Source organism: Saccopteryx leptura, chromosome 3, assembly GCF_036850995.1.
Source record: "Saccopteryx leptura isolate mSacLep1 chromosome 3, mSacLep1_pri_phased_curated, whole genome shotgun sequence".
Taxonomy (NCBI): domain Eukaryota; kingdom Metazoa; phylum Chordata; class Mammalia; order Chiroptera; family Emballonuridae; genus Saccopteryx; species Saccopteryx leptura.
Window position 1 is genome coordinate 239,826,497 of NC_089505.1, and position 24,002 is coordinate 239,850,498.

General features: G+C 39.4%; 1 pseudogene; it reads left to right on the forward strand.

The window, feature by feature from the left end:
- The window catches only part of LOC136397868 (T-cell surface glycoprotein CD1b-like), a 40,816-nt pseudogene that overhangs the window by 774 nt on the left and 16,040 nt on the right, over window positions 1-24,002 (forward strand).

Genomic DNA, 24,002 nt, shown 5'->3' on the forward strand with positions numbered 1-24,002 from the left:
AATCCAAGTGGGCACACACACATCTCTAGAGCAGTCTTCCTCTTAGACTCCATAGCTCCACAAGGTATTTCAGGTTCTTCCTGCTTCTTGCACCCTTGTCTGTTAAAGAACTCCTTTCGTGTATAAATTTTCTTTCCTATACCCCAAGCAAGAAGACTTCACTTTTCCTACTCTGTTCCTGAGTGAACTAAAGTATGACTTTCTTTGTATTCAGTCCATCTCCTCAAGCATCTCCTGCCTGCTCCCTCCCCTCAATGTAATTCTCCCATTCATCCTGGAATGTGTACTTACTCCTGACTTTACCACTAGTCTCCTCACATTACCCCCCCTCTTCCTTCTCACCCACTGTTCTTTATTAAAACAGCTTTTTTTCCACCACTTATAATATGTTTACTTTTTCCCTGTTCTCTTCTATGGAAAGGTCTCTGAATAGCCTTGACTTGGTAGCTCAGTGGTTAAGAGCACTATCCCAATATGTTAAGTTTGTAGGTTCAACCATCAGTCAAGGCATGTAGAAAATCAACCAATGTGTGCATGTATAGCTGGAAAATAACACTGGGGCACAAAATTTTTGTTGCATCCAAAAAAGCACTTGTTCTTTCCTAATTCAAGTGTGCTGAGCTCAAATCTGACATTAGTTTTTCTCTGTAAACTAAAGTTTTTTTGCAATTCAAGATTGTAGGTTTTCATCTTAATGTAAAATTTTCAACATTTAGTCTTACATAATGAAGTAGAATGTCTTCTTGGGCATCATCTTTGTGAAAATATAATAATTTATATAGTGCAGTAAATACACTAATACACTAAAAGATGATTGCATCAGAATTTGTCTACAATTTCGAAATAGAACATATTAAAATGCTTATTTTAATCATAAAATTTGCACAAAACTTGTTTAAGTTCTATTCAGGCAAAAAATTGCATTTGTAGCTCTTGCGTTTGTGTACTTGTTGAGGACAATCTCCTTTGATGGTCTAGCAGTAGTCTGCTCATCACTAACAGCTCCAAGATTTTCAGGAAATATATCAAGGTGACTGTTCAGGAAGTGAATCTTAACACTCATGTTACATCCAATGTCATGGAAAGCCAACAGCATCCTTTAAACCAGAAGTTCATAGTTCTCTGATTTTTTGTTGCCTAGGAAGTTCTTTGTAACTGCCACAAAAGACTGCCATGCTGCTTTTTCCTCCTTATTCAGCTTACTGGCAAATTCTTCATCACATATGAAAGTTCTAATTTGAGGTCCATCGAATACACCTGCTTTTATCTTCTCAAAAGACATGGCAGGTAAAGCAGAAATACTATGTTGAAAGCATTCACTTTCTCTATTCAAAGCCTGAACAAACTGCTTCATTAAGCCAAGTTTGATGTGAAGTGGGGGAAAAAATGACCCTGTCTCAATTAACTACAGGTTCATTCACAATATTTTGCATCCCTACTTCCAGAGCTTCATGTTTTGGCCACTCCTTCTGTGTCCAGTGTTTCTCCTGAGCTTGGCTGTCACACTAACACAGAAAGCAAGGATACTTCGTGAAACCTCTCTGTTGTCCTAGCAGTAAATTTACCATTTTAAGATCCACACAAAAGATCCAGTTATGCTCCTCATACTTCAGAAAGTTGAGGACAATTTTTATGTCATTCTTACTAAGTCATTCAATTTGGTTGGCTAAACTGCTGAGGGGTTAATGACTGCTTGGCATCAGAAGAAGACCCTTCAGATTCTACAACCATTTCCTCATGCATCTTATCAAAATACACTTGATCACCATGTTCACCTTCTTCATCCTTAGTTTCATGATCACCATGAAAACTGGAACCTGGAGTGTCTCAGAGTGTGGGATAGGTCATATTGCTGAAGAAATATTAGGATCTGAGATTGTATGCCTTTTTTTCTTACTGATGCCCTTTGTATGGATCAGACAGAAATAACAGTCACTGCTATGGTCCTTAGGTTCATGCCAAACCATGGGAATACCAGAAGGCATTCCTTTGCATTTTTCTTTTGTCTAGTCATGAAGCATTTCTTCACAATTATGACACACAATGAGAGAAGCCCAATTCTTGTCTTGATCGCCCAGGGGAACTTTAAAATAGGCAATATAGGCCCTGGCCGGTTGGCTCAGTGGTAGAGCATCGGCCTGGCGTGCGGGGGACCCGGGTTCGATTCCCGGCCAGGGCACATAGGAGAAGCACCCATTTGCTTCTACACCCCCCCTCCTTCCTCTCTGTCTCTCTCTTCCCCTCCCGCAGCCAAGGCTCCATTGGAGCAAAGATGGCCCGGGAGCTGGGGATGGCTCCTTGGCCTCTTCCCCAGGCACTAGAGTGGCTCTGGTCGTGGCAGAGCGATGCCCCAGAGGGGCAGAGCATCGCCCCCTGGTGGGCAGAGCGTCGCCCCGGTGGGCGTGCCGGGTGGATCCCGGTCGGGCGCATGCAGGAGTCTGTCTGACTGTCTCTCCCCGTTTCCAGCTTCTGAAAAATACAAAAATACAAATAAAATAAAATAAAATAAAATAGGCAAATATGCACGTGTCACAAATGATGAAATATTGTACCTTCGACGTTGAAGTGTGTAACAGCCACATGTATAACAGAAGGTATCAGGACTATTCTTACATTTATGCCTACTCAAAGAAGCCATGATTCAATCTTAAAACAAAATAAGAGGGTGTTTTATCAGATAATAATTTTTTACATTTTAAAAAACTACAACTATGTAAAAATGATGTTTGTAAAACATTAATTGCCTTGAAGTTATGTTCAATCCAAGAGTCATTGCCCTTTAACACCAATTTAAAAACTAATGCATACCATTAACTGTAACAAAAATAAATTAAAATTTCATAAAAACTAAAGCATGCACCAAAAAATGGATTTCAGATTTGGAATCAGTGATGCAGAGATATATAGAAAGTTCTAAAACCTCATGCATCAGAAAATGAAAAAATAATTGTTCCCCTCTCTCTCCCCTCCCTCCTTCCATCTCTGAAATCAGTCAATCAATAAAAATTAAAAAAAAATTAACAATCTCTAAATACAGTCATACAACACCAGACAGTGAGGACATGTTCTGAGAAATACATTATTAGACAATGTTATTGTTGTGTAATTAAAACAGTGTACATTTAAATATACCTAGATAAGATAGCATACCACACACCTAGACTATACAGTGTATTTTTTGCTTCAAGGCTAATATACTATACAGCATATTACTGCACAAAAACTATGTATCATTAAATCAAACAGAAGAGTAAATTATGCTATCAACTGATGCAGTAAACACGAGAGGTATAAGGCTATTGCTGGTATAACACGACATACTTTTACAAAAATTTTTTTTTTGCAAACAGGAAGCGTGCATTCTAAAATAAAAATTAAAAATGTAATAAATACATAAACTAACCACATTACTTACTATCATTATCAAATATTATGTCCTGTACATATTTTACTGTTATTCACTTATACAACTGGCTGCACAGTGGTTTTTTACCCCCGGCATCACCACAAACATATGAGCAACACTTTATGCTGTTAACAATGGACATGATGTCAGTACGCAATGGGAATTTTTCAGCTTCATTATAATCTATGGGGTTACCCTCTTGTACATAGTTTATTATTCACTGAAAGTCATTATGTAGCACGTGACAGTAGTGGAATTGCTTTTGGCTTCTCTCACATCTCAAACATTTTTTTTTAAGATTTTATTTATTCATTATAGAGAGGAGGGGGGGGGAGAGAGAAGGGGGGGAGGAGCAGGAAGCATCAACTCCCATATGTGCCTTGACCAGGTAAGCCCAGGGTTTTGAATCGGCAACCTCAGCGTTTCCAGGTTGACGCTTTATCCACTGCGCCACCACAGGTCAGGCCTCATCTCAAACATATCTGCTCACCCAAATCCAACGAGTAGATTTTTTTCTCCATCCCTTTCCTCTTTGTTGGCTTTTAAATACCTTTTTCTCTTTTTTCTTCTATCCAGATTCCTTTGAGTTCCAGGGTATAGCCGGCTGTGAGTTACATTCTGGGGAGACCACTGTAAGCTTCCTGAGGGGAGCTTTGGGAGGAGTGGATTTTGCGAGCTTCCAGAATAATTTGTGTGTGCCTGCTGCACAGGGCGGCAGCAGAGCACAGAGGGTTTGCGCACTTCTCCCTGAATACAGAGGTCTCCTTAATATCATAGAGACACTCCTCTCAAACACCTGTCCTCGATTTCTCTTGGGCATTCTCAATGCAGGGAAGGCGGAACTGCAGAGACAAGGTTAGTCCTGTTCTCTCTCCAAAACTTTTCTGTGCCACTTTACACAACCTGTAAATTTTATGGGAGTATTTTCCTAAGAGAGAGGAGCTTAATCAATAAATTTTGGGGCATTACAAAGGAGTGGGAGGGTTCCCTGTCCAAAGTTGTGGGTTTCTGATTCCCTATGCTCTGGATTAGTGTCATAATGTGACACTGTCCTGCTCCTTTCTGCCCCAGTGAAGCCCGAGGCCTGGCTTTCCAGTGGCCCCCCTCCTTTGCCTGGTCATCTGCTGCTGGTGTGCCATGTCTCAGGATTTTACCCCAAACCTGTATGGGTGATGTAGATGAGCAGGAGCATCCAGGAACTCATCAAGGTGACATCCTGCCCAATGCTGATGGGACATGGTATCTCCGAGTAACCCTGGAAGTTGTGGCTGGGGAGGAGGCTAACCTGAATTGCGGAGTAAAGCACAGCAGCCTGAGAGGCCAGGACATCGTCCTCCAGTGGGGTGAGAAAGAACTGGACCTGGCCGGAAATGGGAGCAGATGGTCCACAAACATGACGGGAGGGGCAAGCAAAATGGGAGACTTAGTGAGTGTGACAGAGAAACAAGGAGGGAGGGAAGGAGAAAAGGAAAGAAGGAGGAAAAACAAGAGAGAGAAAGAGATAGATGACCTAGGCAGCAATGTTCAACTGGTGTGTCACAGAATTTTTTAGCACACGCAGTACTTGGCTATTTAGTAATGAGTGGATTTCTTGGAAGACCAGATTCTCAAATTGTCAGCCCAGGAGTCAATGTCATCATATTTAATAAAATAACTATCATATTTGAACAACTCAGAGTTTTCATAGGTTGTGAGATATATCATAATTTACACAATAGGAGAAAAAGAATTAAGAACTATAAGATGGTATCAATGATGAACTCCAACCAGATTTTAGAGATGTAAGATGGGAGAAAGAATGTATCTTATAATAGATAAAGTACAATTGGTCCCCGACTGACATTTTTTTACTTTATAGTGGTGTGAAAGCAATACATATTTAGTAGAAATGGTACTTGAATTTTGATTTTTTCCTTAGCTACCAACATGAGTCACGAGATGATGAGGATAAACCACGAATATTCTACTATGTGTTTATCGTGTTAGATGATATTGCCCACATGTAGGCTAATGTGTTTTGAGCATGTTTAAGGTATGCAAAGCTTAGTTATACTATGCAGTAAGCTACTTACATTAAATGTTTTTTATTTTTATTTTTATTTTTAGGGGATAGAGGGATAGATAGGGACAGAGAGACTGGAAGGGAGATGAGAAACATTAACTCAAAGTTGTAGCACATTTGTTGCTCATTGAATGATTTCTCATATGTATCTTTACTGGGAGGCTCTAGCTAAAACTGTGACCCCTTGCTCAAGCCAGCGATCTTGGGCTTAATCCAGTGACCTTTAGGTCTGCAAGTAACCATGGGGTCATGTGTATGAGACCAACTCAAGATTGCAACCTAGCATTCAAACTGGTGAGGCTGCATTCAAGCCAGTTGAACCTGTGCTCAAGCTGGTGACCTTGGGGTTTCAAACCCAGGTCTTCTGCATCCCAAGTTGATGCTCTATACACTGTACCATCACCTGGTCAGGTGCATTAAATGCTTTTTTGACATACGATACTTTCAATTTACAATGGATATTTTGGCATGTTTCTACATTGTAGATCAAGGAGCATCTATATACAATTTAATGGTGAAGTATCTCTTTGTCTTCCTGTTTCAAACCATTTATTCTGCTTGTGCTGAAATAACCTTTGTCAAAGTAAGCTGACTTTAATTATACTGGAATACTTATGTTTGTAGAAATACCAATCATTTTACTGTGATTTCTCTGTCACTATCTAGGTGACTTTCTAACCCTCAAGGCCATTTGTGATGCTTCTTCCTCTTTCCCTAGCTCTACAATGGAAATACCTTTCCTTGTCTGGTGTCATGCAGAGATCCATTTTACTCAGTGTCCTCAACATAGCAGTGACTTGTTTTTCTTTTGTATTTGAAAGTCCCTTGAGGCCAAGCTTGTTCTAAATGGATCTCTGGCAAGATTTTTAACTTGCATATGTATTGGTTCAGTAAAATTATCTGAGTTGATATAGCTGCCATGTTAATAGGTTTCTTCAAAATTACTTCCTTCCTCCTTTTATTCTTTATATTTGATATTTTACATTTCCCTCTTATTATCAATAAAGTATTTCTTAAATAGCAAATATATATGTATAGATACCATGTTCTCCATTTTTTATGCCCTGAACCCCTCTGGAAAAACACCTTCATGCCCATACTATAATTAGAGTTTACCTAAAAGATTTATCTGAATATGATTCTGCTCCTCATTTCTTAGTGAGAATGAATGAGAAGTAGGACGTGTGATTGATAATAATACAAGGAAGTTGTTAAATACAGTGTGTTCATAAAGTCATGGTGCACTTTTAACCGGTCACAGGAAAGCAACAAAAGACGATAGAAATGTGAAATCTGCACCAAGTAAAAGGAAAACCCTCCCAGTTTCTGTAGAATGAGGTGGCTGCTTGTGCACATGTGCAGATGATGACGTAACATCGTGTATACAACGGAGCAGCCCACAGCCATGCCAGTCGAGATGTGGATGGTACAGAGGAAAGTTCAGTGTGTTCTGCAGCTCGCTAAATTCAAATCCGTGACCAAAGTGCAACGTGAATATCAGTGAGTTTATTATGAAGTGCCACCACATAGGAATAACATTACTCGGTGGGATAAGCAGTTGAAGGAAACCGGCAGTTTGGTGGGAAAACCCCATTCTGGTAGGCCATTAGTCAGTGACGAGTCTGTTGAGGCTATACGGGATAGCTACCTAAGAAGCCCTAAAAAATCTGTGCGTGAGCCCACATAGAACTGCACTGAATAAGTATGAAACTGGGAGAGTTTTTCTTTTACTTGGTGCAGATTTCACATTTCTATCATCTTTTGTTACTTTCCTATGACCGGTCATAAGTGCACCGTGACTTTATGGACACACTGTAGTCAAGTCAGAATCAAGAGGACTTTTTTTTGCCATCAGGGACTTTGAGATTTGTGGTGTATCAATTCATTTTGATCTTTGATTTATATATTTTAATTATTTATTTATCTATCTACTTACTTACTTACTTATTTTGTTTATTCCAGTGGTAGGATTCAGATAATTTCACAATAGGTTCTCTGCCCTAATTAGCATTTTTAGTATTAAAAAATGATATACCAAAAGGTAGTTTATTATTTCATGCATTTAATACTAAAATAAGAACAACAAAAGAGGTACATAAAACTAGATTATGTTATAAGAAAGAGTTTGAAATATTCATGAAAAACATTGATTATACTCGACAAAAAGCAATAAAACCATTATTTAAAATATTTTCAGCCTGTTCAGGTGGTGGAACAGTGGATAGAGCATTGGACTGGGATGAAGAGGACCAATGTTTGAAACCCTGAGGTCACCAGCTTGAGTGTTGGCTCATCCGGTTTGAGCAAGGTTCAACAGCATGTGCACGGTGTTGCTGGCTTGAGCATGGGATCAAAGATATAACCCCATGGTCTCTCCCTTGAGCCCAAAGGTGACTAGCTTGAAACCCAAGGTCGCTGGCTAGAGCCCAATGTCACTGACTTGAGTTAAGGGGTCACTCATTCTGCTGTAGCCCCCCCACCCCAGTGAAGGCACATATGAAAAAATAATCAATGAACAAACAAGATGCCACAATGAAGAATTGATGCTTCTTATCTCTATTTCTTCCTGTCTGTATAACCCTCTGTCTCTGTCACAGTAAATAAATAAATAAATAAATAATAAAAATATATTTCCATATTGTTTTATGATTTGCATCCTCACTTGCAGTTTTTATTTACCTATGGATGGAATGAACATTACCACAGGTGCTTAGAGTATGATGTTGCACAGATAAATGTTAAAAAATAGTAAGGAATGTTAACTTGTGATTTCTACATTGAGTGGCTGCCAGGAGTCCACATTGGATAGAACCCTAACTACAAGTGCCATTTTAACAACCAGTTTGCCAAACTTAACAAAATATCATATAAGGTATCAGTTCTGCTGATCCAGTGCAAACTGACTGAATTGCACCACTGACTTATTCCATAGTTTTCTAAAATCATTACTTAAAAAATTCAAATTCATTTGGTTAAAACAGCAGCAGGCGAAAGGTGGAAAGCATTTAAATTTATTTTGTATAGAATTTAAAAAGGGAAGTCAGAGCAAAAATAACTTTTGGAGAAGTGAGGTGCTCTGGAAGCTTTTCTTCTACCTGAAAATCTTAGGACAATGTTGACTTTAGAAGTTGAGATGGGAAGGAAATGGCTGAAAATATATAGGTTTATCCTCTCGGCATTAGAATAGTGGGTTACTTCTCCAGAATGCATTAAACTCCACCTCATCTTGTAAGAGTAGGCCTGTTGTTGTATGCTTTACTGTACCCTCAGATACAATCAAGGGTTCTAAATAATCCATGTTTCTTGGAGTGTGGACTATGCATCACCACCAGCAGCAGTACCTAAGAGTTTGTTAGGAAAAATAATTTTCAGACCCCCGCTATAACTTACTACATAAGAAAAACCCAAAAAAAGGAAACTAAAAAGCTGTGTTTTAACAAGCCTTTTTGATTATTCTGATATACATTTAAGTTAGAAAACTACTGTTCTAAAGATTTCTCAGCCTTTTACTATTGATATTTGGGGGCAGATGATTCTTTGTTATAGAGGGTTGTCCTGTGCACCATAGAAATTTTAGCATCTCTACTCACAAGAAGCCAGTAGTATATTTCTAATTCTGGCTACTGTATATATCTTCAGATACTGCCAAATGTCCTTTAGGGGGTAAATTCAACCTCAGATGGAAGGCTGCTAGGTTGGGATAATCTGTTCACAATGAGTATGTGACCTAGTTTGGTCCAATTCCACTAACACTGACTGATTATTTTTGGTGGATGAGAAAAGATGGGGTCTTTTTTGTCTGGACTGTATGCCACCTTCAAAGCTCAAGATTGCCAGAGAATTTTTTCCATGAGTAAAGCTGACCAGGAATAAAGCGCACAAATAAACAGAATGATGAATTGACAGAGCTAAAGATCAAATCCTGCTCTTCGTGGTGACTTAGCTACCTCTGGATACCTTAGTTATATAAACCCAACTTTCATTGTTCCTTTTAAATCAATTTAGTTTAGTCTTTAAATTCCTTGAAAATTCTGATTTCTTTGCCGTCCCATGACTTGCAACAGTCTTTTCATGTTCTTATATTTTCTTTGTTCTTCTTAATCTCTTCCTCCCCCAAATCATCATCTTCTAACTGGTAATGATTCAGGTAGACTGGAAAAGCCATCTGCAGCATGTGTGGAGATGGAGCTTCTGTTCTCCTCTGCCTGGGGAGATGAGACCAGGTTGCTTTTCCCTGGAGCTCTGCAACTGTGGCGTGGTAAAGAGAACCTTGGGATACCCTAAGCAGTTTTGGTGTGGCTTCTTCAGTGTTCCTTGGTTGAAGAGTCCTCTTAGTTTAGTCCAAAGTTGGTTTTTCCAGATGATAGTTCTTAAAATTAGTTTGTAATCCACTTTGGTTCTGGGAGGTGGATGTTGGTACGTACACCTACTCCAGTGCCATCTTGTCTTCTCTTTTTCTTGGTCTTATATTTAGGTTTTTGATCCAGTTTGAGTTCATTTTAACAGTAATCTATATCATTCCTCTACATGTGGTTTTCAATTTTTCAGCACAACTTGAAGAAATGGTTTTTCTTCATTTTCTGTTTCTGGCTCCTTTGTCAAAAATTATTTGCCCTTATACAAGTGGTTTTATTTCGGGGCTCTCAATTTTGTCCCATTGATTACTTTGATTTATTGCCAATATGCTCCTTTATCATGGCTCTGTGGTATAATTTGAAGTCAACTACTGTGATACTTCTGACTTTATTTTTTTTTATTCACTTGGCATTGGTTATTCAGGATCTTTGTGATTACATAAAAATCTGATAATTTTCTGTTCTATTTCTTTAAAAAAAATGACATTGGGATTTTAATGGGAATTGCATTAAATCTGTATATTGCTTTGGGTAATATAGCCATTTCAACTATGTTGATTCTTTCAATCCATGAACATAGAGTATCTTTTAAATTCAATGAAAATTTATCATTGCTTTTATTACAGCTTTGTAGTTTTCAGTAAATAAGTGCTTTACATACTTCCCTAAGTTTATTCCTAAATATTTTATTATTTTTGTTGCAATTGTAAAAAAAAAAAGTGGTTTTTAAAATTTTACTTTTTAAGGATTCATTGTTGGTATATAAGAAAGCAGCAGATTTTTTTTAATATTCTGGTACTTTACAGTATTTATTGTTTCTAAGAGTTTTGAAGGGTTTTCTATATATAGAATTATGTCATCTGCAAAAGTGACACTTTCACTTCTTCTTCTCTGATTGGATGCCTTTTATTCCCTTTATTGGCCTGATTTCTCTGTCTAGAACTTCCAGAACTACGTTGAATAAGATTGGTAATAGTAAACAAGCTTTTTTTTTCTGATTTTTTAAAAAAATCTTTCAGTTTTTTACAATGGAGCATAATACTGGCTGAAAATTTTCATATTTGACCATTACTATGTTGATGTAGTTTTTTTTATATGATACATAACTTATTGTTTTTCAATCATAAATAAATGTTGCATTTTATAGAATGCCTTTTACACATCTATTGACAGGATTTTTTTTGCCCTGTATTTGGTTAACATGTTGTATTACATTGATTGATTTGTATGTGTTGAACCATTCTCATGCCCAGAAAAAAATTCCATTGAACTGTGATGTATTATTTTTTTAAGGTATTGTTATGTTGTTATATTCAATTTGTTAGTATTTTGTTTAAGATTTTTGGGTTTGTATTCATCAGAGATATTTGTAACTTTCTATTTTGTGTTTTCCTTGCCACGTGTTGGTATCAGGGTTATTTTGGTCTCGTAAGGCCATGTGTTAAAAAGTATGGCCTTTATTTGAAATTTCTAGAAGACTTTGAGAAAGATAGGTATCATATCTTCTTTGAATGCTTGTTAAAATTCACTAGTAAAGCCATCTGGTCATAAACTTTTATTTTGGGGATAATTTTTTGCATTTGTTTTAATTTCCTCACTGTTTATTGGTTTATTTAGGTCTTGCAAGATCTTATGATTCAGTCTAAGAAGGTTGTATAGTTCTAGGAAATTATCCATTTTTTATGCGTTATTGATTTTGGTGGCATATAGTCTCTCATGGTATTCTAGTATGATCCTTTGTATATCTACAATGTGTATAGTAAATTCTCTTTTATTTCTGATTTTGTTTATATGAGTTGTTTCTCCTTTATCCATAGTGAAACTAATCAGGAGTGTTTCTAGTTCTTTAAAATGTAGTGTTAGACTGTTTACTTGGAATACTTCTTATTTTTTGAAATAAGCCTGGAATGATATAAACTTCACTTTTATTATTGCTTTCATTGAATCTCAGAAGTTTTAATATGTTGTATTGTTATTCATATTTGTGTCTATATATCTTTCAATCTCTTCTTTGTTTTTTCTTTGACCTGGTTATTATTTAATAGTATGTTGTTTACTTTGCACATTTCTGTGGATTTCTTTAGTTGGTTTTTGCAATTTAATTCTAATCTCAAAGCATTGTGGTCAGAGAATATGCTTCATATAAGTTCAACCTTTTATAATTTGTTGAGGCCAGTTTTGTGACCCAACATATGATTGAGCTTTAAGAATGTCCAGTATGCCCTGGAGAAGAATGTATGATCTGATGTTCTGCAATGAAAGGCTCTGTAAATATAGTTATGTCCATTTGATCTAACATGTCATTTAAGGCCAATATTGTTTTATTAATTTTCTTTTTAGATAATTTATTTAGAGCTGTCATTGGAGTATTAAGTTCCCTAATTATTATTGTGTTTCTGTCTGTTTCTCCTTTTATTCCTGTGAGTACTTGCTTTACATATTTTGTTTTTCCATTATTTAGTGAAAAAATACTAAGTAGTGTTATGTTTTTTTGCTGTTGTGTCCACTTCATCATATAAAGTGTTCATAAAAAAATCTGTACTCAAAAAAATTATAAGGTTCTAAAGAAAAATTGAGAAAGATACCAAAAATATGGAAAAATATATTGTTTTTATGATTAGAGAGAATTAATATTATTAGAATGTCCATACTACTCAAAGCAATCTGTAAATTATATGTAATTATTATCAAGACATCATGATATTCTTTAAAGAACTGGAACAAATATTCTAAAAATTGATATGGAACCACAAAAGACTCCAATACCTACAACAATCTTGAGAAAGAAGAATGAGGTTAGAGGAAGCATGCTACTTAATATTGAACTTTACTACAAAGCCATAGGAATCAAAACAACATGATACTAACATAAAAAAGACATATAGCCTGACCTGTGGTGGCACAGTAGGATAAAGCATCAACCTGGAACACTGAGGTTGCCGGTTCAAAACCTTGGGCTTGCCTGGTCAAGGCACATATGGGAGTTGATGCTTCCTGCTCCTCCCTCTTCTCTCTCTCTCTCTCTCTCTCTCTCTCTCTCTCTCTCTAAAAAGCAATAAATAAAATATTAAAAAAAAGACATATAGCTTAATGGAACAGAATAGAGACCCCAGAAAAGAAACCATGCTTTGATGGTTAATTAATTTTTCTTTTGATTCTGAGAGTACATTTATTAAAGCTGAGAACAGTAAAACAAAGAGGGACTAAGGATAGAACAAAAACATGAGAGGGCTCAGGCATAGCTTTTTAACTCTCTAGAAATGTTATAGAAAAAAATGAGCTTAGGCAGGGCTGCTTTGGCTCACTGGTAGTAAATATCTCAGTGGCAGAAGTGAGCCAAGATAGTGTTATTATTGGCTTACTGACAAGTCAGAGAAAACAAGACTCTTGAGATAGGTTCAGGTTTTAGCCCTGAGAGAGCCACTACTGAGGATGGAAGGGCTCAAAGGGCTGACTGAATCAGTTTATAAAGTAACAACCCATAGCCATGCAGTTCCGTTATCGCCTTCCTAGAACAACTTGCTGCACAAGTAAGAAAAATAAGATATGTAAATGGTCAAGACAAATGGTTCATAACCACCCCTAACTACCCTCCACTCCCAGAGGCATTAGGGACGTAGGTCTACAGACAAAGGAAACAGGTGCTTTTCAGTGAAAGCTGTAAAGGTATATAATACTGAAAAAAGCCAACTTTGAAGACCCAGCGACATGATGCCTATTGTGCTACACTGCTTCACCAGCAAATAAATCCCCTTCCTCCAGCACATTGTCTGAGTGTGTTTGTCTTCCACAAGTTGCTTCCTTTGTCCCTGCAATAAAGTTTCTCCTGCATTGGCTAGGAAGCGTAGAGGAATAACTTCCACAATTGGTGAACTTTGGGCACCTCCATTGGGGAGCCACAGAACCGTCCTGTAGACACAGCCCACTGAGTGTGCACTGAGGCTTTCCCCTTATGAATATCTCCAAAAAATGGATCAGCATGGGGTGGGGGCAGCAGTTCCCTCCATTGTCTCAGCAGGATCAGACAATGCAGGAACAAGAGTTCAGAGTTATGCCTGAGTTACAGTAAGGCAAACTGGGCAATGGTAGCTAGCTAAGAGGTTCTGCCCCAGTTGGGCTGATAGGAGGATTGATCACCCTTCGGAGGACAGGTTAGGAGTGTTGGGAGGATCTGTGAAAGAGAGTGAGTATGGAGTGAATAAGAAAGACATTAAAGGGTTCCAACTTCCTCCCAAAAGGCCAAAGTTGAGTCCCGAAGCACAAATTCATAGGGCACCTCCTATGGCTCAGAGAAAGAATTGTGTGCTGATGGTTTATATCAGCCTGCCAGAAGCCAAGATGTTCTGATATCTCCACAACAAGAGCTGCTGGTGATGGAGGAAATAAGTGATGTTCCACCCAAATTCCTCCTACCGTTTCCACATTTTCTCCATATGACATGACCATTGCCTGTTATAGGAGGTATGAGAGGTTCTCAGAGAATACCCAGTCCCCTGGCCAACGAGATAAAAAACTTTAAGAATGGGTTCAGAGAGGATTATGGAGTCACTATTTCTTCAGGGAAATTGAGAACCTTGTGTGAACTGGAAGAGCCCATGTTCGGGGTTGGGTGGCCAGCATAACGGAGCTTGGATAGGTCCATTGTGCAAAAAGTGTGGCAGGTACTTATTGAAGATCCAGGCCACCCCAACCATTTTTCTCATATAAACACCTGGCTTACACTAGTATCGCACCCTTCCCCTTGGTTCAGAGGTCAGGCATCCACTGCACTAATAGCAAAGACAGGGAAGCATTCCACGCAACCCACGAAGCAGCTACCACCACTGGTACCAAAAATCTTAGCCTCTGGTGAATCAGATAAAGTAGTAACCCCCACTTTTATGTACCGACAAAGCTTTATCTTTCCATACCTGACCCCACACCCAACCCAGAGACTGCCCACTGCCCCTGCTGGGACACAATCTACTAAGCAAATGAAAGGCTACTATATCTATTGTTGACAAAGGCTGGCTAGACTTGCAGGTATCAAAGCCTAGGTTTTTTTTAATCTTAACCATTCTCAGAGAGGATGAGTGAAGAAATTTTGCCACCAAACCTGGAAAATACTCAGTCAGAAGTTGACACAGAAATGGCCTAAAGCAGGGGTCCCCAAACTTTTTACACAGGGGGCCAATTCACTGTCCCTTAGACCATTAAAGGGCTGGACTATAAAAAAAAAAACTATAAACAAATCTCTATGCACACTGCACATATTTTATTTTAAAGTAAAAAAACAAAACAAAACGGGAACAAATACAATATTTAAAATAAAAAACAAGTAAATTTAAATCAACAAAATAACCAGTTATTTCAATGGGAACTCTGCTCCTCTCACTCACCACCAATAAAAGAGGTACCCCTTCCGGAAGTGCGGTAGGGGCCAGATAAGTGGCCTCAGGGGGCCGCATGCGGCTCATGGGCCATAGTTTGGGGACCCCTGGCCTAAAGTCTGTACTGAAAACAAGCCTCCTCTGTTGGGGACCAAAAAAGCCAACAGGGTTTTTGCAGTTTAGATTTTGGGGGGACAGAGATATGGGGAACTGGCTGTAAGCTGTTGTCTGCCCAACCCTCCATATCACTTACCTGATTAAGTTGTAAAAGGCTAAGCCCTTCCCCACACCTCCATGTTAGCTGCTACCCATCCTAGCCCTCATGTTCCTCAGAAAGTCTGGAGGCAAGTTTCTTTTATCCTTCGCTTAGTACACTTAAGATGTAATGTATGGTAGGGGATTTCTGCGTTTGGTAAAATTTTTGGGTTGCCTTGGAAATTTGATCAGAGATATCACTGATTTGCTAATGGACCACTATGCCCTATAAATAAAGCAAGATGTGATTTTTGGGTGCGGTCTCTTTCTGCTACACTGGTACCTTGAGAACGAGTTAAATTCATTCTGTAACTGAACTCGTAAATCAGTCAACTTGTATATCAAACAAATTTCTCCCATTTAAAATAACTGAAATAGATTTAATCCATTCTAGCCCTGTGAAACATCCCCAAACCATCCTAAGTTATGAAAAAAGACATGTTTGTAATTAAGAAACAAACATGTATACTATACTAATGCATAAAAAAATATATGAAATAAAAGAAAATAGTGTTATTTAGTACTGTATTCTTACCTTTGAGACAGATGAGTGTGGCTAACGGAGGTGAATGGCAGAGGAAGAGGAAGGGAGGAAGGGAGGAAGGGATGCAGGCACTGTAAACACGTAAACTAAAACTGCACATTCTTAACACTAAATATAACTAAAACTGCATTTTTTTACTTTAAACAAAACTAAAACTGCACTTTTTTTACTTAAAATAAAACCACAAAAACTTAATTGTAAAAAAAATGCACTTGCTTTATTTTAAACTTAACCTAAGCTTAACATTATGTATTTTTCATTTAATCATCACCTGTTTTTGCCTTTTGGGCTGTACTTTCACTTGCAGGACTTTTTTTTAATTTTCTTTTTACACAGAGACAGAGGGAGAGAGTAAGAGAGAGGGATAGATAGGGACAGATAGACAGGAATGGGGAGAGATGAGAAGCATCAATCATCAGTTTTTCATTGTGACACCTTAGTTGTTCATTGATTGCTTTCTCATATGTGCCTTGACCGCAGGCCTTCAGCAGACTGAGTAACCCCTTGCTTGAGCCAGAGACCTTGGGTCCAAGCTGGTGAGCTTTGCTCAAACCTGATGAGCTCGCACTCTAGCTGGTGACCATGGGGTCTCGAACCTGGGTCCTCCGCATCCCAGTCCAACATTCTATCCACTACGCCACTGCCTGGTCAGGCCATTTGCAGGACTTTTGAATAAAATTTTATCCAAAGAGGTTAGCTTTTGCCTGCCTTTTAAAATGTTATGGAAATGTGACAAACAAGTGTCATTAAAAAGTGCTGAAGCACGAACAGTTGAAACTTCTTCTGGCTGTTTCTTTTCAATGAAACTTGAAAACTTCTCCCTCATTGCCAGCATGTCTTTAAGTCATTTGTAGAAATAACTTCCTCTAACTCTACCTCCTCCTCACTACTAATCTCTTGAAGAAGCTCTGTATGTTGCAACATCTGTAGCTCCTTCAACTCCTCAGTTGAGAGTTCCTCCTCATGTTCGTCAACAAGCTCGTTTACATCCACCTTATCTACCTCCAGATCCACCGAATTTCCGAGAGACACAATCTCCTCCAAAGCTTCTACCTTGGTCTTGGACTCTAGTTTGAATCCTTCAAAGTCCCTGTCTGCAACAATATCAGGCCATAACTTTTACCATGCCGAGTTCAAGGTTCTTCTTGTAACCTCTTGCTATGCCAAGTCAATAATGCATAAACATATCATGATGTTGTAGTGATCCTTCCAAAACTCTCGAAGGGTTAGAATTATATTCTCAGTCAACTCAAACCAGCGGCAAAACAAGTGCTTTGTGTAAAGCTTTTTTTTTTTTTTTTTTTTGTATTTTTTTTTTTTCTGAAGCTGGAAACGGGGAGAGGCAGTCAGACAGACTCCCGCATGCGCCCGACCGGGATCCACCCGGCACGCCCACCAGGGGCGATGCTCTGCCCACCAAGGGGCGATGCTCTGCCCCTCCGAGGGGTCGCTCTGCCGTGACCAGAGTCACTCTAGCACCTGGGGCAGAGGCCAAGGAGCCATCCCCAGTGCCCAGGCCATCCTCGCTCCAATGGAGCCTTGGCTGAGGGAGGGGAAGAGAGAGACAGAGAGGAAGGAGGGGGGGGTGGAGAAGCAAATGGGCACTTCTCCTATGTGCCCTGGCCGGGAATCGAACCCGGGTCCCCTGCACACCAGGCCGACGCTCTACCGCTGAGCCAACCGGCCAGGGCCTGTGTAAAGCTTTTTAAAGTTGGAAATGACCTGCTGACCTATACGTTGCAAGATTGAAGTCGTGTTAAGTGGGAGGTAGAGGACTTTCCGGAATTTGAACTCATCGAGAATGTCATCTTCAAGATCAGGTGGGTGGGCTGGAGCATTATCAAGGATTACTAATGCTTTCATTGGGTGTTTATTTTCTTGAAGATATTTCTTCACTGCAGGACCAAAAACGAGATTTACCCTTTCAATAAAATACTACTATGTAACCCATTCCCTAGCATTGGTGCGTCACATAACCTGTAGCTTATCTTTAAGAATTTTGTGAGTCTTATATACTCGAGAATTTTCAGAATGATACACTAGCAGTGGCTTTACTTTATAGTCACCACTAGCATTTGCACACATGCAAGTGTCAGACGTTCCTTCATCGGTTTATGGCCTGGCAGCTTCTTCTCATCTGCGGTGATGAAAGTCCTCCGGTGAATTCATTTACAAAACAATCCTGTTTCATCACAGTTGAACACTTGTTGGGTGATGTAGCCTTCCTTTGCGATAAGCACAGCAAACGTGCGACGTACTCCTCAGCTGCCTTAACATCAACACTTGCAGCTTCACCATGCCTCACCACCGAGTGGATGCCAAATGTGTTCTTGAAATTTTCAAACCAGCCATGACTTGCCTTAAACGTATCTTCTGCTGCCTCTTTTGAGGTTGATGGTTCTTTCTTCTTCAAGTTGCTGTAAATAATATGTGCCTTTATGCATATTACACTCTCCGTCTCTGTATCTCCTGTCAGTTCTTTCTCTTTCACCCACACCAGCAGAGGCTTCTCCATTTCTTCATGGATATTTGTCATTAATTGGGACAGAATTGTAGTTTCTGTTGCTGGATTTGCGCTTTTTGTGGCATCCTTTTGTATAAGGATTGTACAAATTGTAGATGTACTGGGTCATAAAGCCTTGCCAGTTCAATCAGTCGTACACCACGCTTATGTTTTTCTATTATTTCTTGCTTTACTTCTATCGACATTATTCTCTTCTTCTTCTCACCACTGTCCTTTACACTCACTTTCTTTGGCCTCATGATTGCACACAAGGAATGTTACTAAAAAAATGCAAAACTGATGCAAGAACAAGTACAGTGCATGAGATTCGACATGATTCTGTGGGTGAACACGAGAAAGAACAAGATGCTGGTGCTGTGCTGCCGAAACTGGACCGGTGCGCCAATGTGTCAACTGGCAGTAGTTCCTGAATCATGACTCGCATCTCAAAATTTTGCTCGGATCTCAAACAAAAATATGGACCGAGTCAAAGCCCATATCTTGAAAATATAATCGTACGTTGGTCTGCTCGTATCCCAAGGTACCACTGCATAAGCTTTGCAGAGGCCTACTGAACCAATTCTTTAATTCTTTAAGTGTATTTTCTTAATTCCATGCTGTTTTCACTCAGGATATGGAATTACTACTCACACATGGTCGAGACAATCCTGGGCTGGTGATAAACCAAGTCCACTGTGAATAGAGCTAAAGCCTAGGGCCCTGCCTATCAACCAAAGACAATACCTAATTTTTGGAGAAGCTTTGGAAGGAATCCAAATATATTTGCAGAGGCTCAAGGAACATGGCAAATCATCTCGTACCAGTTGCCCTGAAACACTCTCTTACTCCCTGACAGGAAACTGGGAACCAATGACTACCAACCAGTACAAGAACTGAAAGCAATAGACCAGGTGGCAGTAATTCTGCATCCAACAGTACCAACCCCTACACCATGCTAAGCCTCCTGCCAGCTCAAGCCTTTTGGATAACTTGCTTGTACTTAAAAGATGTCTTTTTCAGTATAAGATTAGCTCCTGAGAGCTGTGAGCTGTTTGCTTTCCAGTCAAAAGAGCCATCTAAAGGAGCAAAGGTGCAGAATACCTGTACCCAAATTACACAAGGGTTCAAGAACTCCCCCACCATCTTTGAGGGAGCTCTTGCTTGTGACTTCCAGCTGTTTACAGCACAGGGCATTGGATGCACCCTCCTTTAGTATGTAGATGTCATGTTGCTGGACCCCAAGACTGTAAGGATGTGCTCGAGGAATGGATGAGCTCTTATATCATCTAGAAAATAATAGATATAATGTCTCCAAGAAAAAGGCCCAGATATGTCAGATGCAAGTAAAGTACCTGGGATACATTCTGCATCAGTAGAAGAGAAGGCTAGGGGTGGATCGAAAACAAGTCATTCAAAACATCATGATCCCTACCACTAGGCGAGAAGTCAGAGAGTTTCTGGGTCTGGTAGGATTCTACCATTTGTGGATCCCCAATTTTGAAGTACTGGCAAAAACCCCTATAAGATCACAAGGGGAGAGAAAAGGAAGCCATGGAGTGGGGACCTGATCAGGACTATGTTTTGCAGACTCTCAAATAGGAATTCCAAGTAGCCCCAGAACTAGGCCTTCTTGATCTAGCAAAATCTTTTAAACTGTATGTCTCTGTGTTAACTCAGAACCTAGGACCATGGCCTAGATCAGATGCTTACCTTTCCAAACAATTAGATGGGGTCGCTAAAAGCTAGGCCCCATGTTTAACAACATTGGAAGGTACAGCTATGTTGGTATAAGAGGCAGACAAATTAACTTTAGGAAAAGACTTAAAAGTGCAGGTGCCACACACTGTAGTGTCTCTGATGAATGCCAAAGGACATCATTGACTCACCAATACCTGCCTCACTAAATACCAAATCTTACTATGTGAAAACCCAAGACTGGTAATAGAAGGCAGCACTTTAAATCAAGCTATGCTACTCCTGGTGCATGAGGAAGAACCATGGCACAATTGCCTGGAGGTGCTTAATTCAGTGTATTCAAGCTGATAAGACTTGCTAGACCAGCCCATGAGAGACCCAGACTGGAAGTTTTATGTAAATAGAAGCAGCTCTGTCATCTTTTTTCTTTTTTTTTTGTATTTTTCTGAAGCTGGAAATGGGGAGAGACAGTCAGACAGACTCCCGCATGCGCCCAACTGGGATCCACCTGGCATGCCCACCAGGGGCGATGCTCTGCCCACCAGGGGGCGATGCTCTGCCCACCAGGGGGTGATGCTCTGCCCCTCCGGGGTGTCGCTCTGTCATGACCAGAGCCACTCTAGCACCTGGGGCAGAGGCCAAGGAGCCATCCCCAGTGCCCAGGCCATCCTCGCTCCAATGGAGCCTTGGCTGCGGGAGGGGAAGAGAGAGAGAGAGAGAGGAAGGAGGGAGGGGTGGAGAAGCAAATGGGCACTTCTCCTATGTGCCCTGGCCGGGAATCGAACCCGGGTCCCCCGCACGCCAGGCGGACACTCTACCGCTGAGCCAACCGGCCAGGGCCAAGCTCTGTAATCTTAATGTGAGAGAGGCAGAGGGGTATGCAGTGGTAACTCTGACAGAGATTGTAAAGGAGCAGCCTCTACCCCAAGGCACCTCATTAAACAAGCAGACCTGATTGTCTTGACTCAAGCCTTGGAGCTCAGTGAAGAAAAAGAGCAAACAGCTTTACTGACTTCCATTTTGCCTTTCTTACTCTCCAAGTGCATTGGTCAATACTAAACAAATGGAATTAAATCAAATACAAAGTTATTGCATAGCAATGGAACCTGTCAACAAAGTGAAAATAAAATCTACTGACTGAAAAGACATATTCACTAATAATACATCTGATAGGGGACATATACAAAATTTATAAAGAACTTATATAATTCAATATATATATATATATATATATATATATATATATATATATATATATACACACACACATATTTAAAGAGTGGGCAAATAACCTGAATGCATACTTCTCCAAAAAAGATATGCAAATGGTTGTAGACATATAAAACAATGCTCAACATCATTAAGCATTGGAAAAATATAAATTAAAACAACAATGAGATATCCCCTTCCACCTGTCAGAATGGCTCTCATCAAAAGATCAACAAAAAACAAGTGTTGCTGAGAATGTGGAGAAAGAAAACCATGTACTCTTCATGCAACCACTTTGGAAACCAGTATGAAGTTTCTTAAAACTATTAAAAATAAAATGGCCTTATAACCCAATGATTTTACTTCTAGGAATATAAAAAAAAAACAGAAACACTAATCTGAAATTATATATGCACCCTGTGTTCATTGCAGTGTTACTTAAAATGGCCATGATTTAGGAGCAGATCATAAGTAAGTGAGGGGATTAAAAACCTGTGTTACTTTCACACAATGGAATACTACTCAGCCATTAAAAGGAGAAAATCTTACCTTTTGTGACAGCATGGGTAAACCTGGAGACTGTTATGCTAAGTGAAATAAGCCAACCAGAGAACAACAAATACCATATGATCTCACTTCTATGTAAAATCTAATGAACAAAATAAACAAACAAATAGAAAAAAGAATCATAGATACAGAGAATGAACTGAAAATTGTGTGAGGGGTGAAGGTTTGGGGAGGGGGACCAGAGTAAAAGGGTACAGGAAATAAGCAGAAAATCAGAAAATAAACTGATAGACAAAATAATATAAGTTATCTCTCACTTAGTCTGAAGCCATACATAGCATTTCTACCAAAGTTCTGGTTGTCTCATAAAAATTTGTTACTCAAACTTCCAAAGGTCAAGAGCTACTGAAAAGAATGTCATGTACTAGTAGTATATGCAAATTTCCTTTTCAACAATTGCTAAGGCATAAGATAATATTACTTCGAGAATAAATAATAAATAATAAGGTAGTATTTACCTTATTAATTTTAGAATTTGGGTCTGCAGTACTTTAGCCGATGCAAATGTTTAAAAATTTTCTCTTCAAGGCCTTAGCCAGGTATCATCACATCATCCTGATAAAGCAAGATCACAGGTTCAATCCCTGGTCATGGCACAAATATGAATCAACCAATGAATGCATAAATAATGTTTGCATTATTGTTTCTTTCTCTATCTCTTGTCTTTTCTCTCTTTAAAATCAATTTAAAAGTGTTGGGAGAACTAAAAACATTAAAAACATAAAGAAAATGAATGCTTTGCCTTTTGTAAATGGTCACCAACACATGCCACAGAAATGTAGGGCTAGGGCAATGAGACAAGGGGATAAAATGAGAAAGAGGAGCCATTGAGAATGCAGAGAAGAGGTAAAGGCAAAGAGCAAGAGAGGTCAAGGTGATGCTGAGGAAGATTGAATTGTATGGATGAACCAAATGAATTTTCCTAAATTAAAGCAGGTGATTGTGTAACAGTCCCTTCCAATGTAAAAGATGTTACAATTTAAGACTGAGGAGGCAAAATAACCTTTCAAAACCACATAGAGGGCCCTGGCCAGTGGCTCAGGGTGAAGAGCATCGACTTAGTGTATGGTCGTCCAGGTTTCAATTCCTGGTTAGGGCACACAGGAAAAGCAACCATCATCTTTGCCTTACTGCCCTTTTCTTTTCTTCCCTTTCACAGGCAGTGGTCCTACTGGTTCTAGCATGGCCCTAGGCACTGAGGATTGCTCAGTTAGAGCACAACAGCCCCAGGTAGGAAATATAGCCCAGGACTCAAGTTTCGGCTCCTGATGGAGTTGCTTGGTGGATCTTAGTCGGATCTCATGTGGAAGTTGGCCTCACTATCCCCTCTTCTCTCATCTAAAAAGAAAAAGAAAGAAAAAGGAAAAGAAAACCATTTGGTGGCTTTTTCAAGGTTGTATACAGAGAGCTGAGATCAGGAAAACAGCAGTAAACTAGAAAGATAATAAGAAAATTTGGAACTCAAGAGCTAGAGTGGAAATGACAGGCAGAATGGGAGGGTCAAGGCTGTGGAAGACAGAACTTCTTTATGATGTCCAATGTAAATGAGGTAGAATTTTGTCCCTGGAAAAGGAAGTCACTATAGAGCACCGAGGAAACAACGGTTTGCTGAGTTGAAATGAAACACCAGCTTTAAGAGTCAAAAGTTCTATCTACTGGTGAAATTCTGCTTTTGCCACTTCTGTTGCTAACAGATCTCATCCCAGGTGGTGACAATGAGCACAAACACGAGCAAGGTAAGAGTAACTCTGGCCAGAACTCTGGGTGTGGGTGTTCTCCAGCCCGACTCCAGCCCTCTTCTTCTATATTGGATGCTGAGGATGGACCCAGAGGCCCTGATACAGGCAAATGTTTCTGCCATTTTGTTTTTCAGACTGTTCCTTTTTTTTCTCAATTTTCTGGTTTTCATCTGTTTTTCCCTATCAGCTTCTTCTTCTTTCTTTTTACTTTTACAATCTCTTCACTACCCATAGCTTTTTGAGAGCTAACCTCTTTCCATGTCATCCAGATATCATCATTTGTGAACAGCACCTGGCA